This window comes from Nicotiana attenuata, chromosome 7 (assembly GCF_001879085.1).
Source record: "Nicotiana attenuata strain UT chromosome 7, NIATTr2, whole genome shotgun sequence".
Taxonomy (NCBI): Eukaryota; Viridiplantae; Streptophyta; class Magnoliopsida; order Solanales; family Solanaceae; genus Nicotiana; species Nicotiana attenuata.
The window spans coordinates 33,192,825-33,206,886 of NC_031995.1; the positions used below are offsets into that span (position 1 = coordinate 33,192,825).

The following is a 14,062-nucleotide window of genomic DNA, read 5'->3' on the forward strand; positions in this document are numbered from 1 at the left end:
GAAAAGGAAGACAAATAAATAATTTTTTTTTTAATTTGACTTGTATTCATAGGTCGACCATTACACTTACCATGAGGGTATCAAATGTAATTATGAATATAAAGTTAAACATGAACTCGAGTTCACCTCTTTCGAGGATGAGAGATTAAATAACTAGCTACTGGAGTAGCAAGTGATGTCTGGGGTATTGCGAGTAACAAGATCCTCATGTTAGTAATAAATCCCTTCCGCATTAGAGCTGTTAAACAACCTTAAAGGGATTAAGAATATTATGGCTCTTAATGCTCGCACGTCGCACGAACTATTTGTCGGTATGAATTATGTGTGTTGCTTTCACGGTAGTTACTAGTTTGGATCTAGTCCACCTGTGCGAAGTGGGAGATGTTGGATATAAAGTTTGGGTCGTGGGTCGCCCATGTGGACTGACCCGACCCGTTTTAAAAAGAGATAAAAAAGGGGATAAAACCTAAGGAGGTTACACGTAGGTTTTTACTCCCAAAAACTACCGCACGTTTTCTTTTGAGAAACGTGAGAACGCGGGGTAGTAGTTATTATCGGAAGTTCTCCCCGTCTCCTCTTCTCTATATACTTCTCTTTAGTACAGAGATTCATAGGTGCAGAAAATTGAAAAAGGAAGAACACAGTGAACTTTAGTCATTTAGTTTGTGAATAAAAACTCTGTTTCCTGGAGATTCAGAATATTCGTTGTTCTCTCCCCTCGGTTTATTCTAACACTTTGTTGTATATTTTCCTTGACTAAATTGGCCATGAAAAGTAGGGGTGTTCATGGTTCAGTTTGGGTCGGTTTTTCCCTAAAAAGAAACCAAACCAAGTAAGTCGGTTTTTCAAATATTGGAACCAAACCAAACCAATTAAGTCGATTTTTTATCGATTCGGTTTTTGTCGGTTTTTCGGGTTTTTCGGTTATTTATCGGTTTTTTTCTTAAATATGAGACATACACTACCAAATGCATATTCCGGCGACTACATTTTCAACGTAACACTATCAAATCAATTGCTCTTTGAGAAATCTATCATTTACCAAGATATATTGATGATAATTGAATTAAAAAGTGATGAATAATTTAAGTACTCAATTAAAAATCGATTATTTTTATCATGAAATAAATTCTTGTACTTGCAAAAGGAAACTACCAATCAAACTAGAATGTAAAGGCAAAGAATTAAATTATTATAATAGCAAAGAACTAGACTAAAAATACAAATGACTAATATGTACGATAAAATTTTAGAAACTTTATATAAAAATACATATNCAAACCAAACCTAAAAAGTATCGATTTTTTTGATCGGTTTGGTTCGATTTTCGGTTTGGTTCGGTTTTTCGGGTTTTTGTGAACACCCCTAATGAAAAGTATCTCCTCCTCAGTTGGCTTATTTATTTCTTTTCCGATGTGTGCTTTTGTTTTTGCTGTATGATCTAACTTCATAATGATCTGTAGACAAGCTAGTGACTTTGATACACTAGCATTTAGATCTCAACTTGATTGCTCAGTTGTGTGTCATATAAAGTTAAAGATTTATATGTTTATGTTTAACTACTAGGATGTGTGAACTGCCACTGGTCTGGGACGAAGATAAAATGAAACTTGTTAGCATCTATGGTCAGGTGAATTCAAGGTAGATTGTTGCTGGCCTGTATATAGAAATGCTCCCTCTGTCCAAAAGAATTGTACTTCCTTTTTGGGTTGTAACAAAGTGGTTTTACAACAACAACAACGACATAACAAAGTGGTTTTAGTTTCTCTTAAAAAGGGAAAGTTTTCTATATAACTCGAAAGTTACCTGGGATGCATTTCTACTCTATGAAATACCACTTTTATTCTATTCTATTATCCGAAAATAAAAGATAATTGTATTTCCCACGTTTTCCCCTAGAAATACTAAATAACTCACTCTTTTAGCTATTCTCTTTGTATCAGTTACGGGTCAAACTAGCATTCATAGAATTGGACAGGGGATTCATCTGAACTAACTTCCTTGGTAATTTCTAGCATATTGAGACGCTGCATCTAATTTTTCAGTGGCTCTGCATTTTCCTGTGTTTTGGTAGATCTTTATTCCTAGTCTGCCTATCTTGTTTAAAGATGTAAAATTTGGTTCGACCACTCTAGATGAACCCTCTCAAAGTTTTCCAGTAGAGTAGAACTTTTTATTTCATTATGAAGTGCTTCTGAGTTTAACCTCAATTGACTGTCTTGCTTACAGCTTCCAGAATTCTGCTCAAGGGATAGCTCCTTAACTGTTAAGGAAATATTTGGAGTGGCAGAGTAAGTGACTTCTTCAAAAAAAATTGTCAATCATTGTGCGAGACATTGGAATGCCATTGATCACTGTTTACTTTTCCTTCCCTAATCTTTCTCAGTGAGGATGCTGAAAAGCTTCGTTTACATACTATCCCAGAAGCTGGGAACATGGATTCGCTTGAGAGGATGGTGAATGAGTCAGATTCAGAAGTTTGCGGTGATGAATCTGCTAATGTTTCCTGATTCACATCGCTTGAGTGTAGGGCAGTTGTTGGTGGGGAACATTGTGGAAAGTAATACAAAACTATGATGAGATGACTCACTATAACCTACACATCCTTTGCAGGGCCCAAGTCATCATCCCTAACAGCGGATAAAGAGAAGTCATAACTCCAAAACTGCAGCTATATCTAAACCACCATGCATCTTGTGAAATTTGGTCTAGAATTGCTTCAATTTTGTGGCCAGACCACTTTTGATACAAAATGCTTGGTGTTTGTTGAATGTGTTTGGTTCGAGGTAAACCTGTATTTCAATAGTGTAAGTCGTGAAACAGCAGAATTATTACAAGTTCCTTGGTGCCAGGGAACATAATTTTTGAGCTTAAGTTGTCGGCTATGCTATGATTGGTCGACAATTGGGCGCAAACCATTAGAATGGTAACTTAAATTTGAACTGATAACTTAAGCGGAGATTACAGAACACAATACAAGTAACTGATGCATCAGTCAAGTTGACTAATTTTTAGTAGTTGAATGTGATAGGACTCATTTAGGCCTCAACACTTAATGGAGGTGTGAATCTTAATCATACAGATCTCGGACATTATGTGCGTTTGTTTTTAAAGTTTGAATTTTAATTATTCAGATCTTAATCATTAAGTGTGTTTTATTTTATTTACTTCACAACCACTTAATGGGTCTGTATCATTAAAATCTATAATAGAGATTTAATTTTATTAAGATGCTATCATCCATATTCATTAACTGCTGTCACCGCCTACCATACTACCCACTACCACCATACTACCCACTACCACCATACTCAATCACCACCACCATCATCTTCAATCATAGTTGCCACCATTATCGACTACCACCACCCACCATCCCCACCACTCCCATCACCGTCGTCCTCAACGACAACCAACACTCATCCATCTCAATTACCATAACTAATCACCCATCACCATCAACAATGGCTGGAACCGCCCATCATTATAAATCTCCACCACTCACCACCATCTTCTTCAATCACAACTACTACCACCACTACCCACCATTATTAACTATCACCACCATCCTCAATCATAATAGCTGTAACTACCAATTACCATTAGCTACTACCCTAAACTACCACCATCAACCGCTTTTAGTCGGTATTCACAAGCACTACTGTTAGCCATCACTACAAGCAATTATCATATTTCAAAAAGCTATATATTTTAGTGATGGGATATTAGATTAATTAGTATTTTATTTGAATTTTATGTTTATTAATTTTCAAATAAACATAAATTTTATATATTCAGATGTTAAAAATCAAACAGTCTTAATCGTTTAGTATTCAGATCTTAATACACATCTTAACATTCACACGTTTATTCAAAATCAAATGTCTAAATTTTAATATGCATCTTGATATTCAGACGTGTATTCAGATTCAGACGTCTTAATCTTAATAAAAACAAATGAGGCCTTAGACGTTTATGATAAAATGGAAATTACAAAAACACAATGCAAGTAAGTGATGCATGAATCAAATTGACTAATTTTTCGTAGTTGAATCCAATAGGACTCATTTAGAAGTTTATGATAAATAAATATTGCTCTTGGGAAAACATGCTTTTTTATCCAGAGTAGTTGGGATTAAAAGAATTGGAAGATGATGCAAAATATCCTCTATTGTTTGATAAATGGTACTATTTATTTATCTCCATTCACCTATTCGTTCAATATTGCACACAATGTTATCTTTTAGAGAAAAAATACCCTCATGACTAAGGAATAATGTGTGGGTCTTTTTTTATGCACTGGCATCACTTTATTTGGTCACGTGGCACCCCAAATTGGATTGAATTATACCCGCCCCATTTGTTACACCTGCCCCAAACATTTGGACCACCCAACTCCAATATAACCTCGTATATTGTCGTAGCCCCAGATTTCAATCGTCTTCTTCAACAAATTCGGGTAGTTCAATTTTTTCCTCTTCAAAATTTCTTCCTCCTTTCGGTTCTTAATTTTTTGTTCCCTTTTCTTCCAAACTTGCTTTGGATTGTAAAAGTTGTTTCTTTTTTGGGGAAAACTAAAGCCCACCATGTGGTTACCAGTTGATTGTCAATCATTTTGTTGCTAAGATTCATATGAATGCTGGACGTAAATTCTACGCTAGAAGACGGCTGGACGAACTACTATTTTGCATAGGGAGAGTAAGATAGGCTAGGTGGTCTTTGAGAAAAGCGCACGCAAGATATGCCGCCATATGTGATAATGCTAATCAACAACTTGAATGTCTCAGTGAAGTGCGCAGAAGTACAAAGGAATTATTTGAATAAAATATGGCTGACTTGGCGGATGCTGTTTGTCTAGAAAGACAGAAATTGAAGAACATGGTGGCTGAAATGGAGCGCGTTAATCCAGCCAATTTAGCGAATGTGTCTAAGATGGAGGATAAATTACGAAGGATGAAGTTGTTTGTTGTTATTTCCTGCCTTGTCTTTGTTGTGATTTTAATATCTAGGATTTAATATAGTTTGGTTATTACTGTTTTCAAGAGCATTGTAATGCTCTTTTTGGTGTTATGATGACCTTTTTGTTGTTTTAGTTTCTTGTGATTCAACTTTCGAATAATAATTATGTCCAATTAATCATCAATGGCCTAACCATGAGCTCTAACAACAAGGGAATTCAAGCAGTCATACAATAATTTGAAGTATATTACAAGAATAACATGTGCGAATATGTATTCATAATACAATGTGCAACTACGGCCAAGTCAAGTATATCGTCAATCTTAAGAATGGCTCATCATGCCTAAAAGAAAGTATAATTAACCTAACATTATCTCTTGCATAATTCATTGTGCTCATGTAGTCATTCAATCAAGTAAAGCATAGAACAAGTAGAACACACAATCTAAACAAGGCATAAAGTAGTATAAAATCTACCCCGAGCATATCCATAGAATATGTATATACGCTCGTTACTTCATATATACATCATTCCCGCATGTAGCGAACAATGCATTTATTAGGAACACTTCCTTCAACTAAAGCTAGGAGGACACTCACCTCATCTTGGCCAGTCTAAAGCTCCAAAACCAAACATTCTCCCACTCTTAAACAAACGTTCGTCCTCGAACGAGTTTGGAATTATACATGAAGTGCCAAAAAGGTGAGGAAATCTGCTCCGCATATCATGCTCGGTTCCCCAAGTCGCCTCCTTGACCAGTTGTTCTCTCCACTGATCCTTCACTAATACAATATCTTTCGACTTAGCTTCCAGACCTACTGATCACGCCCAACTATGCCTTATGAAAGACAAAGCGGTCGTTGCAAATATAATCCAGTTTTTCAAGTCCGGAGTCGAATTCTCAGGGAACTAACCTATCTGTTACAATTATTCGTGATGCTAATACAAGTTCAACCAATTTCCAGATGCAAGATTTTTATCAATAAACAGGGAGATTTATTTAACTAATGTAAAAGGATATTAAAACTACAATACTCTAAATTAAAGATAATTCGATGGTAAAAAGATCTAGGGTATTGATTTCCCTAATTGCTAGCTTAATTCTTAACTCTTTTGCTCCGTGATACTCTATGAGGATTATGAGCTATGGGTTACCGCAATTATCTCTCGATCAACTACGATAATTTACTAGAGCATTCTCTCGAACTACTCTAGCTGATAATTTATGCAGCTCGGAATTATCCCACCAAAGTTTCTTTATCTCTAACCCCACTTTTAAATTCAAGTTATGAATCTCTTCAATTCCCAAAAGTGGTGTTGTTCAACAACAATCTAACCTAGTATTCTTTCTCAAGCAACACAAGGCAATTAGACACGATTAATCAAGGGCCCATTCAATTAATCACCATACAAAGCATAGTTGAACAATCATATAATAAACCCGGCTCGATTACAATGAAATTGAGTCAAAACTTCATCTAGCAATTGGTTCCATTAACCCTAGATTAAATGTATAGCTACTCATAGTAAAGCAAGATAAAACCATAAAATCATTCATAATTCGCAAATAATGATAACAAGAAGAAGATTGAAAAACTCTAATGGTGTCTTGATCTTCTCACACTTGTTCTTGCCTCCAATTTAGTCTAAAAACCAGCTTAACCTTCACTTTGGCGAGTTTGTTGAGTTTATATAGGGTTAGGATAAGTTTCCCACGATTTACACTTTGGCCCTCAAACTTCTTGACTGTCTCCAGATCCACCGCGGTCGCGGCACGACAGCGGCATTTTGCAAACATTCTGTTTTTGACCTCCTTTCACCGCGTTCCAGCCGCGGTCCCACCGCGGTCGCGGTTAGCTGTTGCCCAGTTTTTCTTCACCTTTTCTTGCTCGTTTTCATCCGGGCTCTTCTCGATTGGCCTTGTATCTACATATTTGACCCCAAAACACTCTATATTCTCCTTCTAACTCGGGGTAGCTCCTGCAAAGCATAAAAACCTCAATTAGAGCATTTTGTTATCATTTAGCACTTAAAACATCAATAAAGTATGGTTAACTTAGGGCATAAATAGCATCTACATCATATAATATAGGCTACTATCAACACCCCACACTTAAATCGTTGCTAGTCCTCTAGCAACAAAACCACACTCTATAGGCCTAATCGTCATTGGGTCACCTCCCTACTCCTTTTACCAATAATAGTTCACATAGATAGACTACCCTAGCGAAACCTCCTAACCTCAAGAGTGGACTCCCTCTCTAGCCACGTATGTCCCTAACCGGCTTTCATACACTCAGTCAAAGATCCAGACTTACCTTTCCTTCACGAATCATGTGCCTACTCACCATAAAAGAGACTTGTGTCATGTCAATATAATTCACACACTGAGGAATTCAAACACGTAAGATTTCACTCACCCTCAGAAATAAATTCTTATGCCACAAACAACGCACCATAGGCTTGCCCGTAGTGTAATACTCGACTAATCGAGCCCATTTGGTCTAGAATCAAGTAGGACTTTATTTGATTGTAATGTTGGCTGCGGGACAGGTAGGATACATATGGGTATAGTGACTACACCTCCCTAAGCACTTCAATACACTTTCCACTTTTAAGCCCATACCTTATCAAACCTTCATTCCACCTTTACATCATTAAGTTAAACCCCCCTACTTCTTTAAGCACACTTTCTCTTTTGAAAGCCACCAGCATTTTGAGACTTATTCTTATAAAAATTATTCAGCTCAGTCTCTCTCTCTCTCTCTTTTTTTTTTAGTTCTGGTGGCTTCTAATATTGTTTATCACACAGTGCACCCCTTTTGTTTTTTTTTTATGTCTTCTTGGTTCCACTCAAAAGCCCAACCAACCACCCCACACTTTAACTTTTCCATATTTATTACAATTCAAGTGCTTCTAGGAGGTGACAGGGTTCAAAGAGATTGGTACTTCAAAACTTGGTAAGGCTTGTAATGTGGTTGCCAAGGAAACAGGATTACAGGCTCAAAGGGGTTAACTAGGATATATACACTCCGGTGGGTAAAAACATATATCGATAAGTTCAACAAGGAAATGCCTACATCATTTTCCAGACCAATTACGACTACCGTTTCGCTTCGTACAAACACAGGGCAAGTTCTAGGCATTGAGTGTTCACATAGAATACACAAAAGCCTCACTCACACATGGCACATGACTCAATTCAGTTAGGACCATCCGACACTCTGCTCAAAGTGTTTAAGTCGACTCAAGAACACACAATTTAAGGCCTTATTGCTAGAGTCAACTAATGAGCCTAAGTGTTACACTAAAGCAATCTCTATTCAAGATACCATGGAGTCAAGAGATCCTATTCTAATCTTTCCTCGCCCAAAAGTTCCTAAACTACAAAAGAAAGAAAAAAAACTAACTACACCCGGTTCAAATGGAAACCCTTGGAAAAGAACCGTGGTTTAAAGAAAAACCAAGGGGGAGTTGATACACTACCTAACAGAAGAAAATCTTTTTTTAGTTAGTTTTTTTTTCGTTCGACTTAAGTCCCTCAAGAGACCCGTCGAGAGGTGTCCGTCTTCGGGCCAAGTCGAAGTTAATTAAAAATAACCAAAAACACCAAACAGCAACAACACCAAACAAATGTATACAATTGTACAACAACAACCATCCCCACCCCACACTTAAAGATTTGGCATGTCCCCATGTCAAAGAATTTAAAGAAGAGTAAGGTAAGGGGACTTCCCTGGTGCTCAGTCCTGATCAGAGACGGTGCCAGGATCGAGGTGACACGCTCGTCTTAGCGCCCGGAGCCAGCCCATGATGTTTTTCTCTGACCTAGCATTTTGAGTAGCCAAATTGTCAACTCTAGTACTCAGGTCAGTGACCGAAGTGCGTAAGCCAGCCATTTCTTGCTCCAGGTCTGTTATGCGGGTACTCCGGCGGGCCTGCTTCATCAGCACTCTGCTCTGGTGGGGCGGCAGCATGCATGGTTCCCTCATCATCATCATCGGTATCATCATCAGCATCAACCACCACAACCGGCTCTTTCCCAACTGCGATTTTGCTAGCCCTGAATGTGGCTTTCAATGGCAACTTCCCATCTACTATGGGATTTTCAGGAACCCGTGAAGCACGACAGAGCTTGGTGACTAGGGAGGGGAAGTAGAACCCTTTGAGTATTTCCGGGGAGCGAATGAACATCTCTTCTTGAATGAGCCGGGCCACATCAAAATCATGTTGGCTCATGAAATAATAAATCGCCGCAGCTCTTGGCCCATTAACATCTGCGGTGTTGCTGGACGGCAGCAGACGACTGTTGATGATCGTCACCCAACACTTAGCTTCCTAATTGAGAGATTGAGAGTTCAGGGTAATTCTCCGCTTTATCCATATTGGAAACCGATTAGCCACACAGATTGTTCCAAGAATTGGTTGCCACAGACATTTAGGCGTTGATAATCTCGGTAATAATCTGTCTCTCCAGTGAACACCGACAACCTGTACACTCGACGGATGGCCTCAAGAGAAGCATCCACCAGGGTCTTGCGTACCGTGACAACCCTCTCAACATGTTCTAAGCAATTTGCATAGAATTCCCGTACTAGCAGCACATTGCCCTCTTCCGGTTCATCAAAGAAGATGTCCAGATGACGCCTCCTCAATTCTTCATAGATACGTGGGCATTCAACTTGCAAGGCATGCCTGTCAATGTGTACTTCTGGCAATAGCTTTTTGGATGCCTTTGCATTAAATTTATCTTGAGCTGCTTTGGAAACAAATCGAGAGCGGTCAAACTGGTCCGCACTAGCCTGACCCCGAGCTCTGGATGACCCTCCTGGTCCATTAGCGGAGGAACCTGTGGCACGTCTCTTTCTTGACTGGTGCATTGTACCTGGCAAAACAGGTGCTACTATTAGTGAGGGTTTGAGTTGTGTGAACCCTGGGTGGTTACTCAGACTTCACCACCACCATGGTCACATTAGCCATTACAGCTCCATTGGGGCAATTTCACAAACACCTTGTGAGCATCTATAATTTAACACACCTAACCCATAGAAGCATAAACTCACCCCCCACATCAACCATTCTCACTTCACAATTCCAGTCCACCACACTTAACTTTACACAACAATACCAAACTCGTCTCTACAACATTTACACATTACCCACTAAAAAATAGAAGAAGAGAAAATAAAAAATCTAACTTTAAATACTACAACAATTAAAGCATTAACTTGCAAAATAGAAAAGTATAAGAAGAGAGAGGAAAGCTTGACATACCTGATTCTTGTAGAAGGTGAGAGTAATGAAAGTTGGGGAACAGAGAGTTGGAAGTGTATGGGTGTGTGTGGGAGAAAATTGGTTGTGTGAGAGATGTGAAGAAGAAGAGAAGAAAAGGGGCGTGGGTTAGGGTTGGGGGAGGAAGACAAGAGATGGGAAAGTGTGTGTGTGGGGTGGGGGGGGGGGTAGGGGGGTAGGAAGGAAAAAAAGAAAATAAAAAATAAAAAAAAAATTAAGTCACTTACCTGGGCGCAGCATCTCGCGTTTCACCGCGGTCGCGCCGCGTTCCAACCCAGCCCCGGTGAAGGAGGGGGGGCAAAACAGTATGCTTGCGTTTCACCGCGGTCGTGCCGTGGTCCTGTCACGCCCCAACCTTGGGAGGCGTGGCTGGCACCCGGTGCCACACTGGCCCGAGCGAACCACTCTGTAACTCATTTATTCCTTTTGTAACCATCATGGGCCAACATGGCCACAACTCGTAATGTACAATTGTAAGTGGGAAAAACCCTGTATCACTAAACCATTTTTCTTAAAACATGAATACATATGGGCCGTCAAGGCCTCTGACATACTGTACAAAATGAACCTATGTGTACAAAGCCTCTAAGATTATGCGACATAAAATGGGACATGGTACAGGCCTACCCATAAGTCTGTAGCAAAATTTTGACACGATGACTCATAGACTCGGCTGCACTCCGAATGAGGTGGAGTCTTACCAATCCTTCGCTGAATGCCAATCTCGTCTACTATGAGGGATTGTTAAACAAATTGTCTATACCTGCGGGCATGAAATGCAGCTTTCCTAGGAAAAAGGGACGTCAGTACGAATAATGTACCGAGTATGTAAGGCACATAAATAAGTACATAACCGACATGGAAAAAAATATAGAGTAAATGACTCAACCTGTAAGTCTAGATAACTCTGTAAATCATAAAATATTTATAATGTAATGCATATGCATATAAATGTCATGTGATGCATAGGTCTGTACGTACATAATATCATCAAGCCTCTGGGGGCATCCAATCATATCATCTCGGCCACTGTGGGTAAATCATCAATGTATACCAGCTGATCAGGTGGTGGTGCGTATATAACGCCATAACCTTTCCCGTATCCTATATACATACATATATATATATACATACATATATAAATCATCAATGTATACCAGCTGATCAGGTGGTGGTGCGTATATAACGCCATAACCTTTCCCGTATCCTATATACATATATATATATATATATATATATATATATATATATATACGTGTATATAACGCCATCTGGTCATGGGTTAGTGTAAATGAATGCAATGCATCATCTCGGCCACTGTGGGCAAAATCGTCAACGTATACCAGCTGATCAGGTGGTGGTGCGTATATAACGCCGTAACCTTTTCCCATATCCCATATCCATATACATACATATATACGCGTATATAACGCCTTCTGGTCACGTGGCAATGTAAATGAATGCAATGCATGAAATGCATAAGAAATACGTTAATAAGATTTTCTCGGAATGCCATAAAAATCAATATACCTTTCGGGTAAACTTTATCAAATACGTGTTTTCCTGAGACCCATGAACAGAAGATATAATAATAATTCACATGGGGAATCAAGAATATAGACACCCCTAGTATTTCTAGGAATAGAGTCATTTATGAAAGTTGCGTATTTTGCTCGTTTAATTTTTATTATTTGGATTATGCCAAAAATAAAGAACGGATAGCCTTAACATACCTGTAATCGATCCTCTCGACAATCCCTCTAATTCTTATCATGCCATTCCTCTCAAAATTGTATAACTTCAGATGGGGTGTAACACTTGATCTTTGTTTTCATTCTCTGAAAGTGGTTGCACGTAGTTCGCCCAGTATGACAAGACATTAAATCTTGGATCGGATGATGCAATAATTGTTGAAACCATATATCTAAGAAATTAATGGCAGACTGTTATGAAATATATATTTATATGGATGTCCACTAATCAAATATAACTCCCACTACTCTTCTCCATTATGTAGATAACCCCCACTACTTCTCACCATTATTGTTGTAACTCCCACACCTCCGTAATCTACACATGATCTTCCTCTATGATCTCAATGCTTAATAGCATATTTATGGAATTCTTTTGGTATACCTCAATGTTGTACTATAAATAGAGGATGAGAACTCATTTTGTAACACACTTGAATATATGAAAGAATTAAGAATCTCTTCTCTCTTTCTCTCTACATTGTTGTCTATCTTCTTGTTTTATATTATTACTTTGAGCTAAGTTTCGTAACACGTTATCAGCACGAAGCTTTAATCAACCTAGAAGATATGAATGGTCGACAACCTTGAACCAATTTGGTTGAACCAATGAAAATATGGGCATTATTACATATGCCATATTAATGTTTAGTTTGCCTTTATTGTCCAGGGAGTATTATTTACCATAAATTGTGTACTTAGCTTATGTTAAAATTTAAGTTTTGTAGTTGCTTTGTTTAGAAAAAACTAAGCTTTGATTTTAAGTTTTCATGCTCGAATGGCTGTATATGTCCACTAACTTTGTTTCTAGTTCTAAAATTGATCTTATACAATTATAACATCATGCTATCATTGATTTTTCATGATATTAAAAGATCTTTGTGAAACATTAAAAAGCATTCTGGTCATGTTATGTATTATCGAGGACTTTTAAGATCGATGGCCTAATCTAATTAGATGCAACATTTTTATGCTGATAATTGACAAAGTGATATCATTATGTTTTACTAGCCTATTTTGATATCATCTGTATTAAAACAAAATATGCTAGCAATAGTTATTACTTAAGATTATTTGTTTTTTTTAAGTTAAGTATATTTAGTTATGTGTTTCAATTCTTGTTTGTATTTTATTTAATCATCATGCATTAGTTTGCAGTAATACATCACATAGTAATAACGCTACATGGTGACTCTCTTATTGACATGTTTATATGTAGGATACTAAAACACGAGTTTGTACTCTATCATATTTGTATTGATAATAGTTCTTATCATTTCTATTTTGCTTATTTTTATGACAGATTTTACTATGTGGCTACATAAAATTATATTCCATTCCCTGATGTGAATCAGACCATTTGTGATAAACATTATATAAGGATAAGACGGTGGGTTCAAATCCCAATGCACCATGAGGGTAAGACATCGGGTTTTGAGTCCTGATGATCCATGATTGTAAAAGTTGGGTTCGAGTCCCAACTCATTATGGCCTAATATGTCTTTATATGGGTAAGGCATTGGGTTTGAGTCCCAATGCACCATATTGATGATATAATGATGACTAAAGAAAAATATTATATTTTTCATGAAAAAGCATGAAATTTGTCCCACTTGATTTGCTCCATTCTTGAAGTGAATGTGACAGCGATGCATAATAAGTCTAAATGAAGACAAGTGGTTGACCAATGAACGTGGGTGTGCCAAAGACAATAATAATAGTCATCATTATGGTAATTGTAAAAATGAGAACAATAAGGGTTCTCAAAATGTGAAGGTGATGTTTGCCATCAATGTGGTATGAAAATAATAAGCATGCTCAAATGATTATAGTCCACTTGAAGAGAATATGACTTGCGATATGCGTTGTAAATGCAAACTTATTCTTGAAAGTGAATGTGGAAATATATATATATGTGATTCAAATAATGCATAAGAAATGCTTATGCAAGATTGACTGAATACCGCAACGCACCTCTAAGGGAGGTTTGAGAGAAAGAGAGAGAATAAATATTACTGTGTGATTACATGAATATGTCATTGGTCGCGTACATGTGGTA

At 37.7% G+C, this 14,062-nt stretch overlaps 1 long non-coding RNA gene across 1 annotated transcript; it reads left to right on the forward strand.

The window, feature by feature from the left end:
* On the forward strand, window positions 2,194–3,092 carry LOC109228914. The gene is made up of 2 exons (XR_002068478.1): window positions 2,194–2,291; window positions 2,387–3,092. It is a non-coding gene; the product is annotated as an uncharacterized LOC109228914 (long non-coding RNA).